Genomic DNA, 19,399 nt, shown 5'->3' on the forward strand with positions numbered 1-19,399 from the left:
AATCGGCCGTTGGATATTGCGCCGAGATAACGAGTGGTAACTCAAGTTTCGCAACTCGCCTCATTTCTATGCGATCGCAAGACGTATTAATCAATCCCCGCTCGAATTGGACCGCGCGCGCGCGCTTGTCTGCGCTCTGTATGCGCGTGTATACATGTACAACGGCGCACGGTAATTTATTTTCATCGCAGACGCGCGCGTCTCTCCGGTGCCGAGAAACGTTACGCTAACAAACATTAATTTGCGCCTCACGGTCGATGTATCGAATTATTGCGGGGCTTTCGAGAGGTCTGCCCTTCCCGCGTCGCTTAGGCCAATCGTGAATCAAATCGCATTAGCCTCGCAGATGCATATTCATGGGAAACGTATGGCGGATTACGCAGGTTCCGTTGCACCCCGCCTATCGAGCGGCGACGGGGTGTTTTGCATCCCCCTCCTCCTCCGTGAAGCGGTAAAGGGGTTCCGCCGCGCGTCATATTTATCGAAGTAAAACGACGCGGTTAAACGGAATTGCTCTTCCCTCTCCCTCTCATCTCTCTCTTTCCCTCGCGCTTCCTCGCGCGTTCTCTTCGTCGTCGTTCCCTGCACACTTCAGGAACGGCGGTCGCGCCCTCGTCGACCGTTCCAACGGATGGAACTTGATCGATTTACGAGCCCTCGGGGCACCACACGTGAGGAGACAACGAGCTTTTTCATTTCTCAGCGAGAGAGAGAGAGAGAGAGAGAGAGAGAGAGAGAGAGAGAGAGAGAGAGAGAGAGGGGGGGAGAGAAATTGCGCGCACGGCGATGCTGATTGTAACCCTAGGCAGGTGAACGGAGATAAATTGATAACTGAAGGCGCTATTTTAATTGCGCGACCATTCCATCTTGCTTCGGTCACCCTAGTTGCGAAATTAAGTCCGATACGTAAACGGATTAACAAGCAAATCTCTCGAGGGAATAAAAGGAGTGTCCATTAAATATGGATCGATGCGACGAACATTTGCTCACTCAATACTCGTGGTATCGGGATTTTAGCATTTTTTTCCCTGTCATTTATGCAAGCAATACAAAGTTATTAGTACGTGTCCGTCGGTAAATGTCCGCTTTACTCGCCGTCCAAAGCACAGGATGGTGAACTTTTATTCGATCAACTCGCTCGATATTTCCCGACTGGTCGTTCGCACCTGACTCAAGCCGTGACAAATTCAAGTCTATCCGCCGCCACGGATATAGCACGAATGAGGAAGGTCGCATCATGATCCGAAGTTCATCGGTCCTCTTCACGAACCCGGCAGCCTACTAAGCCACGCATCAGAAACATCCGGGCGGAGTTATTCAGGTCGCGCGACTCGTTTTCTCCTTCCTTGGGCTTCCATTTAGCTCGTGCGAGCACACGGACGTGTGTGTCCTGTCTGATCGCGAATGCTCCCGGAGGATTATGGGAACGCCAGAATGACGAGGCGCGGTGGTCCTTCGCGTCTTTTTTTTTCCTTCCTGCTTCTCGTGCTCCTTCCTTGCACGCTCGTCCTTCCGTCGATTACGCGGACATTGTGTCATCCAAGGGATTAACCCCCGGGCCCATCTGTAGGAAGCCGGGTGTGTGTGTGTGCGTGCGTGCGTGCGTGCGTGCGTGTGTACGCACACATATACATATGTGTGCGAGGGTCGCTGCACATGCACATGCATGGTGAATCATACCGAGAATTCGGCGAAAAATTATCTTAATGACACGTGACAGCCGCCAATTAACACGCGTCGATTATGTCGTTATGTTCTTCAGTGACTTTATCGTAGCGGGTACCGCGATATAATGATGCGTCTCATTACGATATTTCGAGAAAGCTTGCTGTTCATGGAGGAGTAACAAATGCATTCGTGATAAATGTCGTTTATTTGCCTCAGTAGGAAACTTGTAGGAACTTCAACTGGCTTTACACGTTGAATTAATGTTGACGCAGACACATGATAGCTTAATATTAGATTATCAACAATATACAATAGTTAATGGTGAATAGCGTGATCGGTTGAACTGAAAGTGCTCAGGGTAACGTAATATACGAATACGGTAATCGTCTCGTCGTTGGAAAGAGTGTACTTAACATGGGGAAACATTGTCTGTGAAGTTGGCATGACATTCTTTAAATTTAAAAAAAAACATTGATAGTTCTAGTAGCACTTTTCATAGTTCTAGAGTTCCTGTTAGAAAATAAAGACTTTCGCATTTTTACTATCAAAAAATAGCAAATGAAAAATTGTGCTAATTTCGCAAATCTAACACGACACTTCCTCCTCTAATAAGAAATTAATAAATATCGCTGTTTTTAGCAAGAGTTCCCGTTAGTTCTAATCGAATTCCATCTCTGTATGTAATTAAATTAAAAAAAACTTCAACAATTACGTTATTTACACAAACAACGTATATTGTATCTAGCACGTCACTCGGAGAAAAAGTGTCGTGCTGATCATTTCTAGCGCATTTTTCGATATATATCGACAATTCTACATGAGTTCTAACAACTACGATCGTTTTTAGACTGGAATAGAGTTCCAGTCGCTAACTATTTTAAAATAATTTTTTAATTTTTGAACCTAGCACTGCACTTTTTCTCCGAGTGTCGTGCTGGGTCCGAAAATTTAAAAATTATTTAAAAATAGGTAGCCATTGGAACTCTGACTAAAAATGATCGTAGTTGTTAGAACTATCGATATATATCGACAAATGCGCTAGAAATGATCAGCACTTTTTCTCCGAGTGTCGTGCTAGGTATAATATACGTTGTTTATGTAAATAATTGTAAGTAATTATTGAAGTTTTTTTAATTTAATTACATACAGAGATGGAACTCGATTAGAACTAACGGGAACTCTTGCCAAAAGCAGTGATATTTATTAATTTCTTATAGATTAGAGAAGGAAGTGTTCGCGTGCTAGATTCGCGAAGTTAGCACAATTTTTCATTTGCTATTTTCTGGTATTAAAAATGAGGAACTCTTTTTATTTTCTATCAGGAACTCTAGAACTATAAAAAAATGCTACTAGAACTATCATTGCCTTTTTTCTTTAAATTTAAAGAATATCGTACCAACGTTCACAGACACTTGGTCGTTTTCGCCGTCTTCGTCGTCTTTGTCATCTTCATCGTCTTCATCGTCTTCGCCGTCGTCTTCGTCTTCTTCGTCGTGCTAGATTCGCGAAGTTGGCACGACATTTTTCATTTGCTATTTTTTGGTATTAAAAGTGCGGAACTCTTTTTATTTTCTATCAGGAATTTTAGAACTATGAAAAGTGCTGCTGGAACCATCATTGTTTCTTTAAAATTTAAAGAATGTCGTGCCAACTTCACCGAGGAAACATTTCAGTTCTTCCCGATAGTTGCTGTAAATCAAAGAAAAAAGAAAAATATTTACTATTGCTGAGATCGTAAATATTTTGGAAAGTTCTAAATTTCAACTTTTCTACCTGATACCAAGATTTTCCGACTTTTTTCTACCTGATACCAGGATTTTCTTCTACCTGAGAAGAGAACCGACCGAGTATTGTGAAGTGGAGAATGAAAACAGAGATCCCTTTAGTAAGACTGGATTAGCGGTTGGTTCGAAACGGTCAGCTGTTTATTCTTTCGCACAACTAATAATCCGGAAATGCCGTTATCCTGCGGGACGTTTTCGCGCTACTGCCGTTTGCGATCTCATTACGGCAGTCTTAACGTCGTTTGCGGATTATGCCCGATGCCCGATCGATCGACCAGGCGGCTGCTCGAGCCGCTCGTCCTCTTAAGTACGCGAACATTAAACGCCGCCGTCCGTTCTCAGAGATCACTTTCATTTTTCAAATGCAACGATATCGTGCGGCGGGAGTTCACAGCGCTCGAATCGAATCTCGCGCGCGATCGTTTAGGCGGCTGATGATAGAGCGGGAGGGCACGAGGGTGAGAGAGCGGCGGAAAGGTTACGGAAGAAACGCGAAGGCACGAAGAACGAAACTCCGAAAGAGCGCGAGCAACAATCTCTCCCCCGGGATGCTAATGAACCTCGCCCTTAATGAATCCATTCCGAGGCCGTGGAGATCTCGAGATAACGCTGATGGATACTCTCACGCGCGCCTGGAACTCTTCCAGAGAGACGGGAGGGGGGGGGGTTATGCCCCGCGCGGCGGGACTCTTTCTCCGGGGGTGTTTTCGCCTCACCGACCGTCTCGGTACTCGCCCGAGAACGCGAGCGTTCACGTCGGGAACGCGAGTTTTCACCAGAAAGGTTTCTCTCCTGGAAGAATCTTCTACGCGCGCGCGCGCGCGCGCGCGCGCGCGCGCGCGCGAGAGAGAGAGAGAGAGAGGGGGGGGGAGGGAGGGAGAGAAGGAGTGAGGGAGAGAGGAGGAAAACGGGAGATCGCGGTGGCAGATTTACGATGCCTTCTGTGACGTAATTATCGGCCCTCCGCGTTTCAAGCCGCGTTCACAATAGAAGCTAGTCGCGGGGGATACGCGCAATGTATCATCGAGTTTCCTCTCCGATAATCTCTGACGTCTATCCCAGGAGTTGTCCAATTAGAGCCCTCCGTCGATATCGATCGTTACCGTGGACGCGGTAAATTTCGCGCAATATACCATATACATTCCGTACTGTAATTGCAGGATAAGCTGCCGTATGCAAAAAAATGAATCGTCGCATTCCTTTAAACGTTCAAATTGTCTTTGTTTTAAAGCTCAATTCGCAATTCGTTTTCGACCAATAGCTTAAACAATATTACGCTCCGACTCGAAAGTGGCGTGATTCGGAGAAGGATAGCAATCGCGTTGATTAGAATTAAGATAGAGTTAGGAAAGTTGATTAAACTCGTGAATACGACTGCCTGTTCCACTCTCGACGGCGGGGTATTACCGATAGTCCGGGATCTTCGGTGTGGACGCGGCTGCACACATGCCTGTGCGTGCGTGTGTACGCGAACGCACGTGTGTGCGTGTTACCCGTCGGAGATGAATAACGTCGGCGCCTTTTGTCGCGGGAATCGGGTATCGGGGATTTTTCTTTAATTTAGTCGCGCCGGCCGTTCGGAATAAATCGTCAAGTATGCCCGGGGTTAAGCGAGATTTATAGGATTATGAGACGATGTCGGAGAATTTACGGCGGGGCGAATGATGTGTATACGGTTTTAATCGTAGTGTGTGCTATCGGCATAAAATCGAGGGGTCGGGCAGAAGATATTGGATACGTCGAATAACCGTGTAGAGATTACCTCTTCCATATCTATTTTTGTTTTCTTTTTTATTTAATTTGCACTATCTCGCGATTCGGGAACGTCGGCTCTTTCGCGGTGTAGACGCGGTGTATCGTTAGGAGAGTCGGATATTCGCGAAATTGCGAAAATCAGAACGTCTTGATTCGTCTCGACTAAATAACGGATAGACAAATGAACGAGGATTCGCATTGAGTCGGAGAGAACGAGAGAGAGAGAGAGAAAGAGAGAGAGAGAGGGGGGGGAAACGCGCGTTTCGTCAACGGTAGGCGTTTCATTTTCGAAATCGGCGCGATTCCCTCGCGTGAGTCTAATTGCGCGATCTTCGAGAATGTCGGCGAAACAATCGTACGCGTGGAAGAAAACGGGTTGAGTGCGATGCAGTGAGCACAGAGGAGAGGAGAAGGATGGAGGCTGCGCCGCGGCGGGTAAGAGAGAGCCCCGGCATCTACTGCGAGCTCTCCGGCTACGTTACTTGCCGGTCTCTGTTATTTGCCAAGCGATCATCGGGCGAAGTTTCGCGGAGCGGAGGCAGCGCTCGAGAGAGTGCCGGGGCTACGAGATTGCTAGCCTTCCGCGCGGCGTAATTACCAAAAATCAAGCAAGAAGACCGAAAAGCCATCAGCGGCTACGCCGGTGTTTCTGCAATTTTGGCGCGGGGCCATTGACACGCGCTCGCGCGCGCACCTTGGAACTAATACATGAAGCCGGGAGAAGCGCGGGAGAGAGAGAGAGAGAGAGAGAGAGAGAGAGAGAGGCGATGCATTCGCTGGAGAGAACGGCAGAGTAAGGAGAAGAGAAGATGAAGGAGTAGGATGGCAGCGGGGGTGGGAGACAGAAATGAAGAAACGAGAGAAAAGAGCGGATGACACACCGTCGTCTACGCGACGATGTTGTTAGGCCTTATGATGCATATTTCCTCTGTGTGCTGTCTGGCGCACATTGTACAAAACAGGCGTACGAGATCAATTTATATCAGTTCTCTTGCCTGTCGCGCGTCTCAATTAAAAGCAGCTGAAGGAGAGGAGGGGAGAGGGAGGAGGAGAGGAGTCGTGTTGTGCCGATCGATCGCGCGGTATTCGATCAACGTTCTTGGAGAAAACGGTCTCAACGACGTGTCGAGTCTCCTTCGACAGCGAACTAATCCCCGTGACGTGATTTACGGTATTACGGTATATAGTTATAAGTTGATCGCGTTGCTTTAGTTTATGATAAGTTTCAAGTAGATGACAAAAATGAGTGCTCTGAGCGTAAAAACGCCGGAAACACGATCGTTGAGAGAAATGTTCTAAGCTTGAAAAACTTAAACTTCAAAGTTGCGACTTGACAAAATGTGCTACTAAAGCTAAAGCTGAAAACGAGCTGAGTCAGAAAAAAGAAATGCAGAAGGGGACAAATAGCGTCAGAAACGCCAGAAATGTGAGAGAAGTGGCTTATGAAGAGAGAGAGAGAGAGAGATAAAGAGGGGAAGAGGTAGAGGAAGAAAGAGGAAGAAGTACAAAGTGAATGCGAGTCACAATGACGCTGAGAAACGCGGCTATTCTTTGAAAACGGTTTTCGGCTTAGCCTTTTACCGTTCCTTCCAGAATCCAGAATCCAGAGTCTAGAATCTTCTTCATTTCCTTTCCGAACGAATTTTACAAGATCACTACCTGCTGCGTTGTGTTTTGTGTGACGAACAATGCTTTGTCCGTCGACTCACAACGACAATCGCGGAAGAATCCTGACAGTTTTACTGTCGCCGAAGATCCATGCGAAATGTGTGGAGGTCGCATTCAACACGCAGAGCTCCTTCGCTATCTACCTCCTTGCATCTAGTAGCGCGACCTCCCCCTGCCTTTTGTGAAAAATACGCGAAATTTCTCGCGCGTTGCATCGCGTCCGTGCGTGGTCACTCTTTCTGAATGTCTTCTCCTCCCTATAAGATAAGAAAAGACAGATTCTGGCAAAAATTCGTGTTTTGTTCGTCGACAGGACCGCATGATTTATTTCTTCCCGAACGCTATTATTACAGATTGCACCATTCGATAGTCGCCGAGATGCGAAGCGTGAATGGCGATTTTTCTCTTTTCACAACAATAGACATCCCTCACCTCGGAATCTTGTACAAAGGACAGGAAATGGAAGTTCAATCGACTCGTTCACATCACAAAAAGCCGACGTGGAAATTGATCAGCCGCTCGCATAAATATTAATTCGCGGCCGGAACGTTTTCGCCGGATGACGCGGTAGCGAGTGGCCGCGCGAATCCTTCGGCGTTCGTTTTCCTTCCCCATCTCGAGGTTGACGGTGTTACAGAAAACTACGTTTGGTCTTACACAGGGGGTTGCAAACAAATCCTGGGTTCGTGGCCCTCCTGGGACAACGTCCCTTATCCCGGTCCATGTTCGTGGCACCTCTCTGACTACTATCCTTCCTCTTTGCGCTCTTCCTTCTTTTCTGCTTCTGTTTCTCTTTCTCCCTCCTTTCCTCACTCTCTCTCTCTCTCTCTCCTCTCTCTCTCTCTCTCTCTCTCTCTCTCTCTCTCTCTCTCTCTTTCGATATGTCGCACGTAGGTTACCGCGAGTGGCGGCGGCGGCGGCGGCGGCTCGTCGGGCGTAGCGTAAATAATTCCAGCTTCAATGCGAGCACCACCGACGTGAACGGCAACGTACGACCTCCGTCGGAGAATTTATTCTGCATTTTCTACATGAGAATCGACGCACGAGCTTCAGGCCGACGTTTGACGAAACGAGGCGCATTGTCTTCATAATGAAATAGCCGATTTCCTTCATCGTTGTTTCGTCGTGTAATACTACACATATACGACAATCGATGATGTATTTCGCGAGACCGCACGTTTCTAATCTCTGCATTCTCTCGCGAAGAGATTGATGAAAGTCTCAAGTGTATGTTACATACACATATATACGTAACAAAATTTATGTAACAAAAGAAGCGCATATAAAATTACGGGTAAACGACCGCGACGCCGACGTCAGCGTGCGCTACATCTCTTTTCTCCATTGACGATTGTCGGTTGCGAGATTTTCATGACGAACGGTCCTAATTAATCCGATTAATTCGCCGTAGCGTCACCGCACGCGCGCTGTCTCGCGACCTGAGCGTCGCTTATCTTCGCGTCATAACCAGGCTTCCTAATTTAATAACATCATCCGTACCACCGCGTATTACGATTATGAGCTTTAATCCTCATCGGTGGCGGTGGCGAGTAACAGCGCGAGCAATAAAGTCCGGTGCAATAAAAATAAATCAGGCGCGAGAGTCTCCCCGCCGAGATTTGGAAAATCCTGGCATTACCGGCGCCTGTGCTAATCGCGACTTTGGGAAATTTCCGCCGCAAATGTGGGGAAAAGCCTCGGCCGCGCAATAAAAGGACGTTGAATGTATGCGAGAGACAGAGAGAAAGAGAGAGAGAGAGAGAGAGAGAGACTCTGGGAGATACGACGAAAGACTGAAAAAGGAGAGAGAACAGGAAACGGACGCGCTGCTGCTGCCGTCGCTGCACGTGTTCGCAAAATGTCCTCTCGCTAAGGCTGTCGGTGGGTTCCCTATGCACACAATGCTCATTATGGCTGCATCGCGAATACGAGAGGGAGACGCACGAGAGCGTCATTTTTCTCATCCCCGGTGAGCCTTGCGCGCGCGGAAATATGCTCACACGGTAGCAATTAGTCGTGAAAAAGGAGAACGCCGCGAGTGCTCGCCGGTAGGAAGTAGTTGTTAATCTTCGTGTGTCATAATGGCGGACGAAGTAATGTCTCTCCTTACGAAAAGTGCATCTCGGCGCATTTAGCCATGCCCGTGAAAAAGGAAAGAAAGAAGGAAAAAGTTGACGCGCTCTCTCTCTCTCTCTCTCTCTCTCTCTTTCTTGCGAGACAGAAGGGATTCATTCTCTCTATGTTAGATGCGCTGATGAATACGTGCGATGTTTGTCAATTGAATAATGTTCAAAATGTTCGCGTTCGAAACATTGCAATTTAGCGATATTTCGTGTGATAATATCGCTGCAGATAATATTCTTTTCTGCCTCTCGCACAATTAACGCATTTTCCAATCTATCTTAATCTGAGCCTAAGCAGTTGAGCATATGCCGACGTGCTAATGCGATTTTAAAAGACCGCAGGCTTCGGATGGTCGGAAAATCTAGATGCGAATTTTGATGAACAGAGCTCTAATCCGCTCCCACACCTGAATAAACAGTGCCAGTGAGGCACTTTTAATGCCTCGAGAAAGATTGAAGGGATACTTTAGAACGTGACAGAACGAGAAAATTGTAATGACTCCTTTTGTATTTTTGAAAATTAATGGATTGATTAATCTTCGAGTTTGTCACTTTAATGACTGGTGACTTCGAGTAAATGTGTTTCGTAGAAGGGAAATACGAGATAGCCTAGCAATTCGTAAAAAAAAAATCGTTCCATAGATAATTCCTGAGTTTTCTTCATCAACATGCATATATGAAAGATTTAAAAAAAGGAGAAATATATAATTAATCACACGTGCAGGTAACGACTAAAGTTTTTCTTCGACACTTTTCGCTCATCGTTTATCGGAAGCCTATCGATCTTCGTGTTCAGGAGCGAGCACACGGAACTTTCGTACTATACACACACACACACACACACACACACACATCCCGAAGTATCCTAATCACGTTGATCCGCGCGCAACCCAACGTCATCTTTTTCTTTCTCGTTTACCCGTCCGCCTCCGCCCGGATTTTCCCGGTGAGCTCGGGCTGAATTTCGCAAGCTCGTCGACGACCTTCGGCACCGGCACCGGCGGCAGCTCGCAAGCTCCGCAAGCCGAGTTATCCGACGTAGGAAGAGTCCAGAGATCTGAAGGTGGTGGTAGCCGAAGTGTGTGGCTATCGATCACCGGTCCACCCCTGTGGGCGATGGTCTCCTCCTCGCTTACTTCCCCCTTTCCTCTGCCCCCTGCTTGCTCCTACCCTCGTCCACAACCTGCTCTTATCCTCATCCCTCCGAGTTACACCGAATTTACCTAACGTAGGCGCGATGGCTAGCCCCTTCTTCGTCTCTTCCTCGCTCTCTCCTGCTTTCACTCACTCTATCTCTCCTTCTTCCTACCCTCCTCTCTCTTGCCGTCCTCTCCTCTAGACCCCTCTTTCTCCAACGTGTTGTAGCTTCTCTCTGTCTTGCACACCGGTTCTCTCCCCTGGTGCCAACGTCTCCATAGCCCTGGACCCTTTGAGAGCCATCCTCGAGGAGGCCTAGAGAGGTTAGATCGGGAGGGAACGGGGAGAATGGAAAGGGGGGCAGAGGGGTACGGGAGACGAGGTAAGGAGAGAAAGAGAGATAGCTTGTTATGGACGTGATGGACCCTTCGCTCGTCGTTGCTCTAGGCGAGAGGCAGGGTGGCGCGGCGGTGGGTAGGAGGGAAGCTTTTAGAGCTTGGAATATTCACGAGGCCGAAGCTTGGACAAGCGAAACACGTCCTCTCCTACGCGTCCTCGATATCCACTTCTTTCGACGTCGCTCGGTGCTACGGAATCAAATCGAGAGGGTAAAGTTCGCATAAGTTGATTTCCAGCATCTTGCGCACTTTTTTCCTTCTTTCGCGCGATAATGGATGGAAATCGCATGTGGGAGCGTATGTTAAAAGCCTCGAATTGCCGAGTCAAGTTTCACCAAAATGTATCACCTAAGGAACAAATTATTTCAACAAGATGATGTTGCGCGGAAGTAACTTTGGGATTATCGTCAATAGTTTATTCTCAGGGATTCTTTAAATAAAAAATAAGACTCGACAGTGTCTAATATATTCTTGAACAATGATAGGATTTTTATCCATTTCTTCCTGAATATTCTACTTTTGCGTCGAGGTCCTATAGGGACCACAAAAAGAGACATAATTATATCGACGAATACCTTCGCACGAATATGTGTATGACATTTATACAGTGAATTTACGTTAGTTCGCGCAACATCAATTTGGCCGAGTTAAGAGTTCCTCACGAAAGTGACGTAAAATTCTTGTTAGGTTTCCAGATTCTCCCGTATTTACTCGAATGCGCCAATTTTCGAGGCGAATCTGCGCGTTAGCGTAAACCCGGCTGTCTTTTGATTTCGTATTCAGAGAACGTGGTAGCGGCGAATCGCGTCTACCGCCAGGACACAAGCTCCTAGAAGGACTTCCCTGGCAATCAGCGGCGGTCCGCAGGACTGTTTGCTTTCGCGCGTGATTGGCGCCTTGCTTTGCCGCTCCTGTTTGGTCCACCGTTAAGCCTCCTTCGCGTCTACGCGTTTATTGACATTTTCCTTCGGCAACGAGTACACGCGGGACGTGTTACGTCACTATAGGTTGATTCAAGCGGGAATTCTTAAACGGATTGCGAAAAGAGGTAATTTTTGGCGGCAATATCCTTCCTTCGCGTCAGCGTTGTGACATTATCTTAATAAACAGCGATTGATAAGTAGTAAACAAAATCTTCGTATTTTGGGTATTTATACATTTACACACAGTTGCATCTACGACGTAAAAGAGACATTTCAAAATCAAACGTTTCGTACTGCTGATTACAAGTTTCATGACAACAAACGAGATGTGGTTCCTGTTAGAGAATGAAAGAAACGACCGTGAAATGAAGCGATGGGCGTATTGTCTGAAATATTTTATTTTTATTGCAATGTGTTGTTAATGACATGGTAACGGTATAGCCGTTTGTTAAATGACCCGGGAGACATTGACTATTTAGACACCGTGTGTAATAAACATGTGTCTAAAGAGGGTCCCTTTGTGCAACACATGTACAAATCGTGCGTCGCCGAGAAAAAAACGAAGTGGCCGCCATGTGTCTCAGGATTTATAGAGTTCCTTTGGAACTAGCTGTAGCTGTTCCCGGCCTGCGAGAATTTTCCGAAGCTATATACCACTCTACCACGCGTGTGCGGTCCCTTTCGCTCTCGTTTGTGTGTAGGTAGATGTTTGTGATGTACGCGTGCGTGTGTGCGTGCGTGCGTGCGTGCGTGCGTGCGTGCGTACCTACCTACCTACGTACGTGCACAAGCGTGCGCGCGTGAGCGCGAGCGCGCACGCGATATGAGGTCCTGTAGGAATTCACCGGGGGACGTAAATTCTCCTGCGTTCTCCTTCTCTCTCTCTCTCTCTCTCTCTCTCTCTCTCTCTCTCTCTCTCGCTCCCGACCCTCCTTCCTGCTACCCTTTCTCTCTCATCTTCTCTCGCCATCTCTCTCTCCTTTCCTCTCGTGCCCTCTTCCTTGCTCGCACCTCTCTTCTTTCCTCTCTCTCTCTCTCTCTCTCGCGCGCGCGCGCGCGCGCCCTTCTACGCGCGTATCTACCCTTCGGGTGGACTTTAGAGTCCACCCCCTTAACCGGCCGCTGCTCGACGAGCCACCCCATCTCCCTGGCCATCGTTGCTGCCGCCTCCAGCGACAACATTCTGCAGTCCGGCGAGGGTGACCACCCCTCAGCCCGAGAGCGCCGACCATCGCAGTGATGCTCAAGCGCTCGGGCTCTTTGATAAGCTGCAAAGCTGTATCTCGGTCGTCTTAACCGCCCAGATTCGTTCATCAAAACTTTCCGGACTCGTTTACATAAGCGGCGCTTAATATGGGATTATCTAACGAGAAATAGACTATATAAATATGACGAAAAATTCCTCTCTCCCTCTCTCTCTCTCTCTCTCTCTCTCTCTCTCTCTCTCTCTCTCTTTTTAAGAAGTACGAGGACAACGAAGATGGCGAGACGAGGTATTCTCCGTGTGCAATTCGTTATATTAATTAAAATGTGTAACATTGCGAGATTCGGAAAACGGTCGCGCGACGCGTGACATCCGACCCGGATCGTTCCGATGTTTCAACAAAGTCTACGTGTCTCTTGCACGTACCCTCACATGCTCCCTAGGTATTATTTGGATTTTCGCGTACTTAGGCGTAGTCATTTTCGAGATTGGTAGGACGGCGTGCCGGGAATGGATAGAATGGTGCAGCATGACGAAGCGCGATAAAAGCGCTGGCGGCGATATTGATAAAAGCGACGTCGTTTAACCGGCTTCATTCCGCGCGCTCGCAGATTCCGCTCACGTACGCGCGGAGAACATCCTGAGCCCAGTAAGTGGCGTATGGAGATATCCAGAGGGGTTCGGATAGCTAGGATGGTTCGCGAGGGTGCTGGCAGGATGGCGGTGGCGGCGGGGGAGGAAGGGGGAGGGAACAGGTGGACGGATATAGGGGCAGGGAAGACGCGAGGGCGAGGACGACGGAAAAGGACGAGATGGAGGAATGGCGGGAGGGTGGCGCGCGCGAGATGAAGGCAAGGGGTGAGAGAGAGAGAGAGAGAGAGAGAGAGAGAGAGAGAGAGAGAGAGAGAGACAGACAGAGGACAAGGGGGTAGAGAGAAGGGTGAGACGGCATCGAGAAATGTGGACTTGGAAGACCGTTCTCTGGACTTTCACCCCATCCCGCTCTGTATGTCACCGTCTCCCTCTTTGTGTCCTTCCTTCTCACACCCTGTATTCAAACTACGTCAATACTACATAGAATTCGGGTGTCCCGATGCGTGGAAAAAGGGTCGAAGACTGTCGCGAGGTGGACGGAAGAAACATTGGTCGCACCGAGGCTTATATTTAGGGTACCGGAGGGTTGCTGTTGTGTATGTTTTGGGAATAGAGTCAATATAGTTCGGCGACGCGGAAATAGCTAATCGACACTTTCGGTCCATATTTCACTCGTTGTCTCTATCATTTCGTCAGATGCGTTTAACAGTTTTGACACTCAACGGTTTAACCACCAACACGTACGTGTTGGACGTATGTGTCGACAATTTAGATGCGTGATGATGAGAAACTTTTCCTTTCATTCTCTTTGGACGTTCTCATTGATCTCTCGCGAATTCCTTTGGCGAGCAAAAGTATTTTCATCGCAGACGCGTCAAGAGGGTGACGATAATCCTCACGACGAGGCATCCTAATCAGATTCTCACGCGTTTATACACGCGTTATCTCCCGCATGATACCCTTCGCGAGATCCTTTGTGGTGTCGCGGGTGGCGGAAGTCGAGAGCTGGCTATATTCGACGACGGTCGGCGATTGCGCGACCTCGTGAAAGTTTCATCGCCGTCACGGTGGGAAGCTGTGTTAGCGCCATGAGTTGTCGCGAGAGCCGGTCAGGGTAGGGATTGGCATACTGACACAGTGGCGCTCTGCATTATTAACCGGTGCTAGTAAGAGAGAGGGAGAGAGCGAGAGAGAGAGAGAGAGAGAGAGAGAGAGAGAGAGAGAGAGAAAGAGAAAGAGTGTGTGTGTGTGTGTGTGTATTAGAGAAAGAAAGAGAGAAATAGAGAGCGACAAAGGACGCGGACGGGTCGTGCGCGGAATTGGCTCGGAGCAAAAATTAGCCGGCTGTCGCTCAAGCGTGGAATTAGCTCGCGGACTCCGCGAGTAGACATTCGGCCTTCGGGCTAAATGGGCGTTCCCTCGCGAGGATCGAGATCGCCGAAATCGTCGTGGCCGAGGATCGCGGGGATCTCGGCTCGGCCGGAGAGATTTACGGTGACCACATTGCTCCTCCGGTGAAATCGGAGCGGCCGGGAAGAGAGGCTGGGGAATTTTAGCTATTTGATACGAGATGATGTTAATCGAGATGATCTTTCTCGGGAGTTAAATTGGTCTTTAAGTCGGTTGGACTCCGGAGGATGATAGCGTATCCTTTTCTTTTTCCTGAAGGAAGTTTAACATGTCTCTGGAAGATGAAGCGCCGATCCTTGTATCTCTTTAGGGTGTTCGAATTGCCTCAGTCGATATCGCACGAACGAGCTCTGTCTTCTTGAGAAGTGTAGATATCATGGTTTGTCAGGGGATGAGATTGGGATAGAGGAGGGAAATAGGATGCCGAGACGTCCGACGTTGAGTACTTGCGGTCATCCGAAGCGAAGATAAATATTCATGTCATTTTTCCATGGTGGCGCTCGGCGACCGGGTGCCACCACTCGCTCGTGGCGGCTGTGCGGTTCCGCGCGGGAGGGTGAGAGACGAATACGATCGAAATAGAGTTGTTACATAAAGAAGTACAGCTGTTCCTTCAGTCCTTTTCCTTTCGCGAAAGTCCTGAATTTATTTATCTCACGGCACAGCTTCCAGGCAAGATGGTTCCGGGACGCCGTTGTTTGCCCGAGACAAAGAAAGCGTTCATTAGGGAAACGCCATTAGCGGCGAACTTCTTTTCCTTCTAACCGCCCCTTTTCTCCCGCTCCTCCTCTCGCTCCTCCTCTTTCTTCTTCTTCTTGTTCCCCGTCTGCCCCGTTTGGCTTTCGAAAGATCGTACCGATAAAACGAAAGCGAGCATTTCTCCGCATTTCGGCGAGTTGCCGGAAAACGCACGCATCTCGCGGCTCGCGTCTTTTCCTCGGCTCGGTGGAAGTGGTTCTGCTTTCGATACTCGCTCATTACTCGCCGTGCAACCACCGCGACACGATCGCTTTCTTCAGCGGCGTAATGCTCGTCTTTCGAGGTCTTCCTCCGTCGCCGATCGGGATCGACCGATAACGGTGACATCGGCGTCGTAAATTACGGCGCGATCGACGTTGGCGCTCGCTCGGCCACGTCTACGCGTAGAAGCCGAAGAAAGCAGGAGGCATCTGCCAGGGACTCCCAGCCACGCGTAGATACCGCGGATAAGGCAAATCCGTGTCGATACTCTTCGCCTTGTGTTCCTACCTCGGCTTCGCGAGATGCGAGATAAATCGAGAGGCAGTTATGCGGCGTTACGCTCGATTGTAATGCGAATAGGGATGCAACGATTTTTCAAAATATCGGCAACGATATTATCGTCATTCAGAACAATCGATAACGATAATCGATAATTTCGAAAAGTATCGATATTTATATAAAAAAAGAATATGTATACACACAGGGGTGTGCATATAAAGGTATGCACGAAAAGATCGTACGTTGACAAGATCTTTTAAAAATTTTTATCTTCATATAATTTATTGTCGTATTTTTATTAGAAAGTATATAACGAACCGCTGTCGTTTGCCGGAGATCATCACATACGTACATGGAGCAGGAGATCTATTCAACGCACGGTTCGACGGATTGAGACGGAAATGACAGAAGTGAGCGAATTTACTAGACATCGAGCAATTACATAATAGAATATATTCCAGTGAAATCACTCACTTTTGTAATTTTCATCTCGGTCGTAGAACCGTAATAGGTCCCCAGAGTAACTGTAACTGAAAAACACGAAAATCAGTAAAATTCATATCGACGTGTCGATCTTATCGGAGACAAAAAAATATCGATAAATATTCGATATTTGTCTCTCGATGTATCGATATTATCGATTTATCGTTGCATCCCTAAGTGCGAACAAAGAAAATGAACACGAAGACGCGCGCTGAAGGGACAAAATATGAAGGTGCAAAATATGATACGGACTTGTGTCCGCGGTGTGAGAAGAAAGAACCAAATTCGCGATATTCGTCGAACAAAATTGTTCACATTCCGAAATGTTTCCCTTCTAAGTTCGAGCGAGAATCACAATTACCGTTGCCGGTGGCTGGGATGATTTATGTCGCGGATAACACAGTTGTCGATTTTTCTTCTCGGTTCGACACTCGTTATATCAGCCGGGAGTAAGCACGTGAACCGTGCGTTGAATATCCTCACTTTTCGAGATAACGTCTCACTATGTCTTCTAATCAAATACGCATTCGTTCCGCGTTCGAAGCTACGTTACATGGCAAAGTCCGAGCTCTCAAAATCGGAGATTAGTCATTGACAGGACCCTTTTCTCGGTGATCAATCATGCGTCGTGCCATCTGCGACGTTAGAAATATATTGTGGGCAGGTGAGACGACGCCCTGCGAATGCGCCCTGCGTTTCCGCCTACCTACCTACCTACCTACCTGCCTGCCTGACCGTCGCCTGCCTGCGCGTTATAAGTCGCAGTTTTAGCAAGCAAGTGTTTTTCACGAAAACGCGTCCCGGCGGAAATCCTCCTGGCATAAGACATAAGCGTCGACACCGAGCAAATTCGAGCGCATTTTCATTTCCGCGTACACGCACGCGCATCCGGTTTCTCTTGTAATCCCTCGAAATCATTTGCGGATCAATGCGACGTAACATTTGTTGACGAGAGCAGGAGTGTCAATCTTACAATATTGAAACGAAAAACAGATTTTCAATTCGAAAATACGCGATTCATGATATGTACATCGCAATTGTCGAATCTCGTGGGGTTTGCGTTTGACTTGACGTCGGGAATTAGTCAAATGCATTCTTTCATTTCCCTTGAAAAAAAATGTTGGAGACTTTTCTTAGAAAAGAATTCTCCGCAGCGAGAAATATAGGCGTGAAATATAAAGCTACGTTGCCAAAGTTCCCTCTTTCGCTGCAACCTTGAAAGGAAAAATCTAACGGAACCTTAATGGTTCCTGATAGGTTTACGCAGCGGGTGGCTGACGGCTGCAACAACGCGTCGTTCGAGCGGTACATCGGTTTCCAGGTTCTGGGGTCTCGTCTTTCGACGATAGATATCGATCATGTGATTTTCTGGAAAACTCCAATTAATGTCCATCTGTCTTTTGTGGGCTGTCCGAGACTATAGAATGAATAGATTTCGGCATTTCGTAGATTTGAGAATAGAACATTTATCACCACCTATCGATGAATAAAACGTGGCACAAAGTAAAAGCATAAAGGGAAATTTATCATCCGTCGCGTATGTTTGCGGAGTCAATCTCTCTCTCTCTCTCTCTCTCTCTCTCTCTCTCTTCTTTTCTCCCTCTTTCTCTGAACAAATCGGGGAATAGTGTTTCGGCTCTCGCTCGACGCGATCTCTTCTCACGAGTCGACATTTCAACATGACAATTCTAAATAAAAATTTATAGGAACGACGTGCGCGGCCTCTCCTTCCCTCCCCGCCCTCACCTCCGGCTCCCCTTGGAGTATCGATTTTGCCGCGCGAGACAGCCGTTTAATTAAAATTACTTTTCCAAGCGGCAGCGTGCGATACCGCCGTTATTACGAAATACGGTCCGATATGGGGAAAGAGTGACCGCGCGTCTAGCGGCTCAAATTCTTTCTCTATCCCACGTTGACTAGCATTTAATTTGGAAACACACCGTGCAATTAACCGCGGCCTCGCTCGACTCGCGCCCGCCGTTGTCAGAGCCGCGAGAGGCTAGACTAGACGATTTTCATGTTTTGTTGCGCCTTTTTTCGGGCGAAGTCACCTCGGGCAATCGAGTGGGCGAGGGGAGTGCGTTGAGTGACGTTGACTGACGCCCGACAGACGTTTCCCATTATTTTCAATAGTAGAAAATCGACGAGTTCCTGGCGACGTTAGCACCAGAGATTCTGGGAAATTTCGCTCCGACAAACCGTTCGTTCCGTTTCAGCTTCTGAAAGGGAGCAATATACCTTTCTCTATATTATCGCCCCTCTTTGTTTCCGAGTAGCTAGTATTCTGCAGTGAGCTAGACGCTTTCGCCCTAGACTTTCATTTTCTTCAGAAAATCTTCTACACACGGACCGCGCATTGCAATCACTTGTAAAGGCGATTTTGCTTGGTCATGGACAAGCAATAAACTAACGTGAAATTCGAGCGTTTTGACTAAATACGGACGAAACTTTCGACATGCCTTTTCATTCGATTCGCTTAAAAAACGGTGTAAAAAAAGGAAACATTTTTCCATAACGTGAACGCGAATATATTGCATCGCTCGTCATTGTTCACTATAACCGTACACGAGTCATTTGTTGCAATCGACCATATAAGAGCTGGAGCACGTTTCTCTTAGCTACGAAGCGCGCGAAAAAGGATACAATTTTCATTCCTTTGGAAACCCGTTCAAGTTGAAAAGCATTACAATTCTGGTGTCACCGACCGTTATATGGATGTATTATTACAGGGTAACATGGTTACGACATTTCTATTGTATATAATATAAAGTATAGTTTAAATTATTAATTCGCTAATTTGATTAATTAAATTGATTAAAAGAATTAATCAAGTAAATTGAATTACTAAATATTTATAATTGTCAGGATAGAGAGAGAAAGAGAAAATAATTGTTACGCCCTTAAAACTTTCTCTGTGGACAGTGAAACGTCGAGAGTAACTAGTAAATTCGACCGGGAAGTACATTATCGATCAGCGGGAATTCACTTTGTCGTCAATAACATCAGCGCGACT

General features: G+C 47.5%; 1 protein-coding gene across 1 annotated transcript in view; it reads left to right on the forward strand.

The window, feature by feature from the left end:
• Positions 1–19,399, forward strand: part of LOC109504398 (uncharacterized) — a 140,405-nt gene that overhangs the window by 809 nt on the left and 120,197 nt on the right. The window lies entirely within an intron of this gene.

Source organism: Harpegnathos saltator, unplaced genomic scaffold (genome assembly GCF_003227715.2).
Source record: "Harpegnathos saltator strain DR-91 unplaced genomic scaffold, Hsal_v8.6 scaffold791, whole genome shotgun sequence".
NCBI classification, from domain to species: Eukaryota; Metazoa; Arthropoda; class Insecta; order Hymenoptera; family Formicidae; genus Harpegnathos; species Harpegnathos saltator.